Source organism: Anopheles cruzii, chromosome 3 (genome assembly GCF_943734635.1).
Source record: "Anopheles cruzii chromosome 3, idAnoCruzAS_RS32_06, whole genome shotgun sequence".
NCBI lineage: Eukaryota > Metazoa > Arthropoda > Insecta > Diptera > Culicidae > Anopheles > Anopheles cruzii.
Window position 1 is genome coordinate 14250805 of NC_069145.1, and position 7500 is coordinate 14258304.

Consider the following 7500-nt stretch of genomic DNA (forward strand, 5'->3'; position numbering starts at 1 on the left):
GTCCTGTGAGTCCTGTGTGTGTGTGTGTGTGTGTGTTATCGTACGTGCGTGAGCCTCGATCACGGAAGCACATCGTCAATTGCTCATCTAAAACATTGCCTCACTTATTGCGTTGCGGTTGCAGTTATGCAGTTGTAATGGTTTGTTGGTCGGCAGTGCCTGTCCCGGTATGGCGGTAGCCCTCTATTTTAAAAGTATCGCTGCACAGTAGCCTAGTTAGTGGGGGGGTCCCAGAGTAAAGAGTGGAAATGGGGGAGGCTCGATAAACGAAACGGAAGCCTATTGCGTGAATCGGTTGCACTCGGTTACACTAATTATACTGCGCGCACTACACTGTGGTGTACGGGTTTTGGAAGGTCTTCTGCCGCCGTCACCAACGCCGGACGCTAAGCCGGTAGCCGGTCACATTCTCGAACACCCTGGAACAACCTGGTCCCCTGGTCAAGCATATTGCATCTTCTTACTACCGCCAGTTTGTGCTGTGTTTCCATGTTTTTTCCGTCGAACCTCGAGTTCGGTTGTGATTATTCGCCCTCTCGGTCGGGTGTTTGGTAGAAAAAAAACACGCACACACACATATATATATTCAATGGCGCCTAACACGTGGGCTCGTTTCGCTTCTCCATTCGTAGTGCCTTGCAAGTAGTGTTTTCTTAGTTTAATTTAAGTTTTTGCTTCGAACAAACGAACGACGCGGTGGCCGCAGCCTGGCGCTGGCTGGCTGGCTGGCCGCTGATAGGAGTAATGATGTTCCCTACGGCTTAAGGTTTAGCTTCTTACTCATTGGTTTTTTGTTTGTTACTTGGTTTACGCGCTTGGTTTGGTAGTTTAATTTTTTGGGGTTTTTCTTCTCCGTTTTTTTGCTTTTCTCCTCCTTCGTTGCTTGCTTTTTCGCTTAATATGCTATGCGTTAATGCTTGTCAATGAACAATAGGATCTAGAAACGTATCTATTTATGCGCGCGCAACAGAAAACACGAACACGGGCGCTCCCGTCCCCGGGGCGCAGCAACGAACTCGTCACCCTTGCTTGGTGCTCCTGGCGTTTTTTTTGGTACTTTTTTGGGCCAGGGATCGCGGGCCATGGAGGTGAGGGGGCACACGAGGGAGGGCGCACAGGTGTAGTCCTCCCTTGGTGTCCGCCCTTAACAACCACTCTTTGCTCGGCTTCGATTCCTGTATTTTTTTGTATTGTATGATGTTTTGATCGCATTATTTACGCTTTAGTGTGTGTACTGTGTATGTATGTTTATTTTTCTTGTTTGATCCACTACCACTTTCTTCGATCGCCTTATGGTCCGTCGCGTTCGGAACGAGTTGCTTTTTGTGATATTTCTTTTTTTTAGTACGATCAACGCTTCGCATCATTTTTTTTTCGTTCTTCTTTCGTTTAATTTGTGTTTCTTTTGCTCTACTTAATTGAGTGAATAGGTAAGCTATAACGCTTGTTTTGTTTGCTAATTAATGTGTGTGTGTGTTTGTTGCTTACTTCTTTCTATCGTTTATCGTTCGCTTTAAACAGCTCGTCTCACCGTCGTTCCGTTTGCTCCCCCGATGTCCCCTGTGTGTGTTTTAGTTTCACTCTTTTACGTTCGCTTTGCGATTGCGTCCTTCGGTCCATCATTCGAGACTCTAACCTCTCTCGGGGCGGGCGGGCCACGCGCAAACCCCGGGCGTGGTGGCATGGCCAGGCAAAGTAAGGAAGGAAAACTCGTGAGAAAATTCGTATTCGTGCAGAAAACGGACGTGGCCAGTGCGTGCCACCGCGCGTGACTCGACCCCTCTCGAGCGGCCCCCGCCCCGTAGGAGCGCAGGGACCGGATCTAACTGAAACTTAACAGCGGAAGCGGTAGCGGATGCGAAAAAGGTCCAACACAATTCGGTACGCGCAAGTCGCGTGAAGTCGCTCGGAAAGGCGCCCCACTTCAGTTCGCTGGAAGCACTCATGGTAAAGTTTTCTCATTACATTTGTTTTTTTTTGTTGTTGCTCTTATCTTTGTTTAATTTCCTATGTTTTTGTTGTTTACTTTCCGAAGTCGAAGTCGTGGCGCCGGCCTGTAAAAGTGTAAGCCCGCCCGGCGCTCGCCCATCGCCAATAGTGTAAGTCAATGCGTTTCATCATTTGGTGTTTGGTGTTTCTGCTTTCCTCTAAATAGTTAGTTCTGCGCTCCCCGGTGCTCCCTAACCCCACCCCTCCCCTTAGATAATTTTGCTGCCCTTTCCTGCCCAGTCTGTCGCCCTCCCGCCCGGCGCTCTGCGTCGCGTTGCGTTGCGTGTCGTTGGCGCTCAGCCCGCGCAAGCGAACGGTTCTGGACACACCGGAAACATAACCTCAACAACGACCGCGCGTGTGTGCGAGAGTGAGAGAGCGCGACTAGGCAAGAACTAGAATCTATAGTAAGCTCCACTATTTTAGGTCCTTTTCGTATTTTCTGCTCGAACGAACCCTGGGACCCGGGTCCCAGGGGGTTGCATTCCGGCGCCATTTGCAACGCTCACTGCCGGTGCTCGCTCGCTGAAGTAGGCTCTGAATTAGGATCGCCCCCGCTCTGGCGACGACTTCTCTGAACGGGTTCAGTGTCTGAATTTATTGCTTCACGGTTCATTCACGGTGTGATCGAGGCCGATCGGGATCGGGCGCACTCGCTCGCACACACACACACACATACACACACATACACTCTCCGACGTAGCCCTATCGTACGAATCTCTATTCCTATCCGCAAACAATGCAAACAACCGTTTTGCTGTGTGTGTGTGTGTGTCAGTGTCATTTTGCTTGAGAATGTTTGCAAACTGCTGGATTGCTGCGATCAAAGGACGTGGTTACACTTGGTTGGTAGTACATTCGAGCAGTTTTCGAGCAGTTCAAAATTGCCCAGTTTATTGCACGTGCACACACACACACACATACACACACCTACGCGCCCTTTAATAGTTTGTTCGGCAATTGTTGTGTGCACTATCTAGGTGTTGTGTTTTCGTTGTTCCTTTCATATCCTTCTAGTGTAGTGCCTGTGCGTATGAGCGTTGGGTGGTAGTTTATTCCCTTTTGTAGTGTGTGTGTGTGTGTATTTATGTTGGCAATAAGAGGCTAAAGTGGAGTTATGTTAAAGTTTCTGGTTGCCTTTCTTTAGTTTCCTCTTTTGTTCTGTACAAGCCTGGATGTTTAAGGTTTTCCTGCTTCTGACTTTTCCGTTTCCGGATTTGAATGTGTGAGTGGGTGTGCACTCGGTTTTGATCTGTTTCCGGTTTCGGGAAAAGAAACGAACCGAAAGAAGTTCGGAGCGATGAACAACGCAACGCAATGGTTCAAAAGAGAGAGAGAGTGAGAGAGTGAAAGAGACAGACAGATAGAGATAGAATGTTAGAAAAGATGGTTGAGATGAACGAACTTTGGCTATGCCTAGAGCGGGCTGCGGAATATCCTTCGCTTGATCGGGGATCGCCTACCGACGATCGACTACTGTGCGATCGCGGCTCGCTCGGTTGTTTCTAGTGTTTCAATTCTTAAGCTAAAAAACGTCTTCGATGCCGTAGTTGTGCGTATGTGTATGTGTGTGTGAGTTTATTTTTTTTTACCGAAGATCGACTCCGCGGCCGCCCGGTTTTCACAGTATTTCCCCCCGAGCGCCATGCGCCAGCACTTTCACAATCAGATTGGATAGTTTTTCATTGTGTGTGTTTGTGTATGTGTGTATGGTAAGTAAATGGATTTAGCTTCGTTTCGTTTCGTTTTCATCTTCTATTATTTACGTTTTTCCTCGTTCGTACGAAAAAACAAAACGCCTTTTCATACCCTAGAGAGATTGGTGTTTCATGTTTAGGTAGTATTGAATTAGAACTTATTCGCTAGAGTGTTTGTTTTAGAGAGAAGGAGAGTTAGAGCATGACCACTAAGACCACTTTTACCACGATGTAAATGCGTCGCCATTTGGTTTCGACGAATGAGCGGATGATGATGTGAAGCGATGTGTGTGTGTACTGTTCGTGTGAGCGAATGGGTTCGTGTTGCTGTAGGTTATCGTAGGTTGATGTGCGCATTCGAACGCCATTCGTGTTGTCCTCAGTTCGTGTCGTGTGTTAAAGGTCGTTAAAGGCAAGAAAGGGAGGGACGACGGACGCCAAGGTCCAGGTGTCCAGCAGATAAATTATATCACAGTTTCAAGGGCCAATGGGAGAGAGAGAAAGTACAATTTAGGTTAGCATCAGGCCAAACGAAACCAAAATGGTGTCCCCCAGGAGATCACCGAACCGAATCGAGGCAAAGCAAAATCGGATCGGTCGGATGCACGTTTGGGCGCTGTGGGGCTGCGGTCTGTTTCGCTGATCGCCGGCGGGGCAATAATTATATGCGCTTTTTATGGTATGGATGGCTGGTTGGTTCCTGTGGCTTGTAGTTTTCGCTTACTGCGCTTATATCGATAGCTAGTTGGTTTTCCTCTACTATGTATGGTTTGTGTGTTGGAGTAAGTTCCTTCTGTTGTCGCCTCCTTCTCGATTTACACTCAAGCACCCACGTTGGGGGGTGCTGATGGTTCTCAAATTATCTTGTATACACAGGCAGTATTTACAAAACCCCGAGCACTCGTCCGGTCCGTCCCGTGGTGATCACTTCCGGTGTCCGTGTCCTCTGAAGTCCTTTGTCTTTGGTGTGAATGGTGTGTTGTGTTCGTGGCAGATGACGGATGGGTGATGGCGTCGTTTTTTTTTTGTTTCTCTGTGTCCTTTTTGGGTGCATCACTCTTCTCTGCCGATACTTTTTCTTTTTAGTTTGCTATAGCTTATGCTTATTTCGATTTTATTTATATGTATATATATGTATAGTTATGTAAGGCATTAACTATTTATCGTTTAACTTATCCGTAAAATAGTTCCTAAGACTTGTATTCATTGAACTCATTGAATATATGTACATAGAATGGGCGTCAATTAAGAAGGTTTAGTAAGATCGCGGAGCGTGTCTTGGCTTGTATTCTTGAATCGTTTTGTCGTTTGTCCCCGACCCACTGCTGCTGCTGCTGCTGCTGCTGCTGGCTGCGGCTGGGCGTCCTTTATTAGCGTTAGGACAGCTGAGTGGCAGCGGTTACCGTAATTCCTTGCCACCGGTTCTGCCACCCGTCCTCGATAGAATTGTTACTTTTTGTCGGCTTTTTTTCTCGTTATATATATATATATGTATAAATTTTTCGTGTTTCTTGTGTATGTGTGGCATTTTTTGTTTGTTTGTTGTAATTTGTTGTTGTATCTTATACGTCCGCGCTTTTACTTCCTTTACTTTTCAATAACATATGATAATATTCGATTTCTATTACTAATAGCACTTGTTGGTGTTTTAGTAGTCAATTAATGGTTTATTATATGCAATGTGTGTGTCTTGTGTTTTGTTTTCACGTTGTTTATGCTTATGCTTGCCTTCCGCCATGCTTCGCGCTGGCCTCCCTGTCCGGTTCTGATTACTTTTGTTCTTTTCTTGTTTTAGTTTATTCGCTTCCTTTAAGTCTCCTATACTCACGGTGCACGCCCCGCGGTTCGCCCCGCTTGCTGCTTGATCGGCTCATCGTTGATCATGGTTTTTTGTTCGAGATTCATTATTTCCTTAAACTGTTCCTCGTTTGATTTTCCCTCTATAATTTTGCTTAGCAATCAATAAAATATTCATATATATGTATATGTATATATATGTATATATATTCATGTATATATATTTAGTATAACTAAGTTTTGGTCGTTATTAAAATTGTTATTTGTAGTTCTATAAAATCACTGGATTCGGCGCACTTCTTGCCTTCGCGCGGCCCTTGCGCGATCCCTCTTGCATGCGTTTTGTCTCTAATGTTGTATGTTTCGCTCTGGTTTCTTGTCCCCTTGCTCGTTCGCGCCTAACTGTCGGTCGCGCTCGAAGATTCAGGCTGCACCTGCACTCTTATCAATTTCACGTTGCGGCCACACAGCACACACCCGTACACACGCACACACACACACGGTCGCTGCGCAAATATTCGTAGCTACACGAGGTTATGTTATGTCTTAGTTTCCTATAATTTGCAACTTTTGATTGATTTATGTACACACGAGTTCACGAAGGGGCTAGCTGTTGGACGAGTTTGGACTGCGGCGTGATACGATTGTGGCGCGACTCTCGCGGAGTAGGGCAATATTCTCGGTAATATTACGTTTTCGACCACCGTTTACGGACACATCGGTCCCTTCGGACTCCCGGCGAGCAGCTCCGGAGCAGCGGCTGGAGATATAAAATTATCTCAACAGAGTGCCCCCTCGCGTTTTGATAGTTTGGTTCGGGTTGGCTGCGGTTGGTTCCGATCCGAGGCAGGACGAGGCAGCCGTTTGCTAGTAATTGCGTGAGTGTGTGTGTGTGTAAAATAATTTCTCTTTTCACTTACGGTTCGATTTTCGATTTCTTACCGAGACTGCGGCGCCCGAAAGACCATGATTTAGAAGGCCCAGGCAACCCATGGGGGGGGCTTTAAGAGAGTCGAACTATTTACACACACACGCACCGACTTCCGGTCTGGACCAATGCGCCGTACGGCCCCATCGTGGATTGGGACATTTCATTCTCATTTTAGGCTGTACTTTTTCTGGCTTTTTATGCTTTTTTAGTTAAGTTTTCGTTCGCGGAGAAACGGGGATGCTCGGCTCGGTCACGGTAACATATTTACGTCGTCGTTTGCCATTTATTGCTTAATTTGATACGTGATATTTTCAATCTTATTTAGTTATTTTACTTTCCTTTATTTTAGTTGTATTTAGCCACGGCGCCCACAAAGCGCGGACGGCGCCCGTCCGCCCCTTTCGGGCGCCCGTTCCCAAATCACGTCCCGTTTCTTGCGGGGCTTCTTAGGTTGTGTGGTTGTTGTATTAAAAAAATATATTTAAATTCACCGACCGACCGACCGACCGACGACTGGCCGACGACTGGCCCTCAATCTCGCGCGCATTGCCGTGGCGTTTTAAGATATTTAATATTCAACTTGTTTTCCCATAGTTGCTGTGTGTGTGCGCGCCCGTGTGCGTGTGTGTAGCGCGCATTGGCCGAGCTGCTTGTGTGTGTGTGTGCATTGGCTTTCGTCCGGCCGTCCGCAATCTTCACTAATTAATGCGCGTGTGTTTCTGCGTTGTGTGTGCTTTCTTTAATAATTTTTACACAATTACTATGTACAACCGCCAGTCGACGTGTTTGTGTTTGATTTCCTTTAATTTAAATTCATTCAACGGCGCGCACGCAACGGGTTCACCTGCGGTGCGCTAGAGTTAGAGTTAGTGTAATCGTACTCATCATAATGATAACCATGGCAAACATGCGATGTAGTATGTATGTACTAACAAGAATCATAATAATTCAATAATCAATTGAACCTAGTTCCGATCGGCGCTCGCTCGCGACTACTACTGACTACCGGCTGACCCGCGGCTGGCCGATGCCCGGTTTTACGCTTTCCACTACCACTCTACAGCCGGGGGACACAGCTCCTGTACG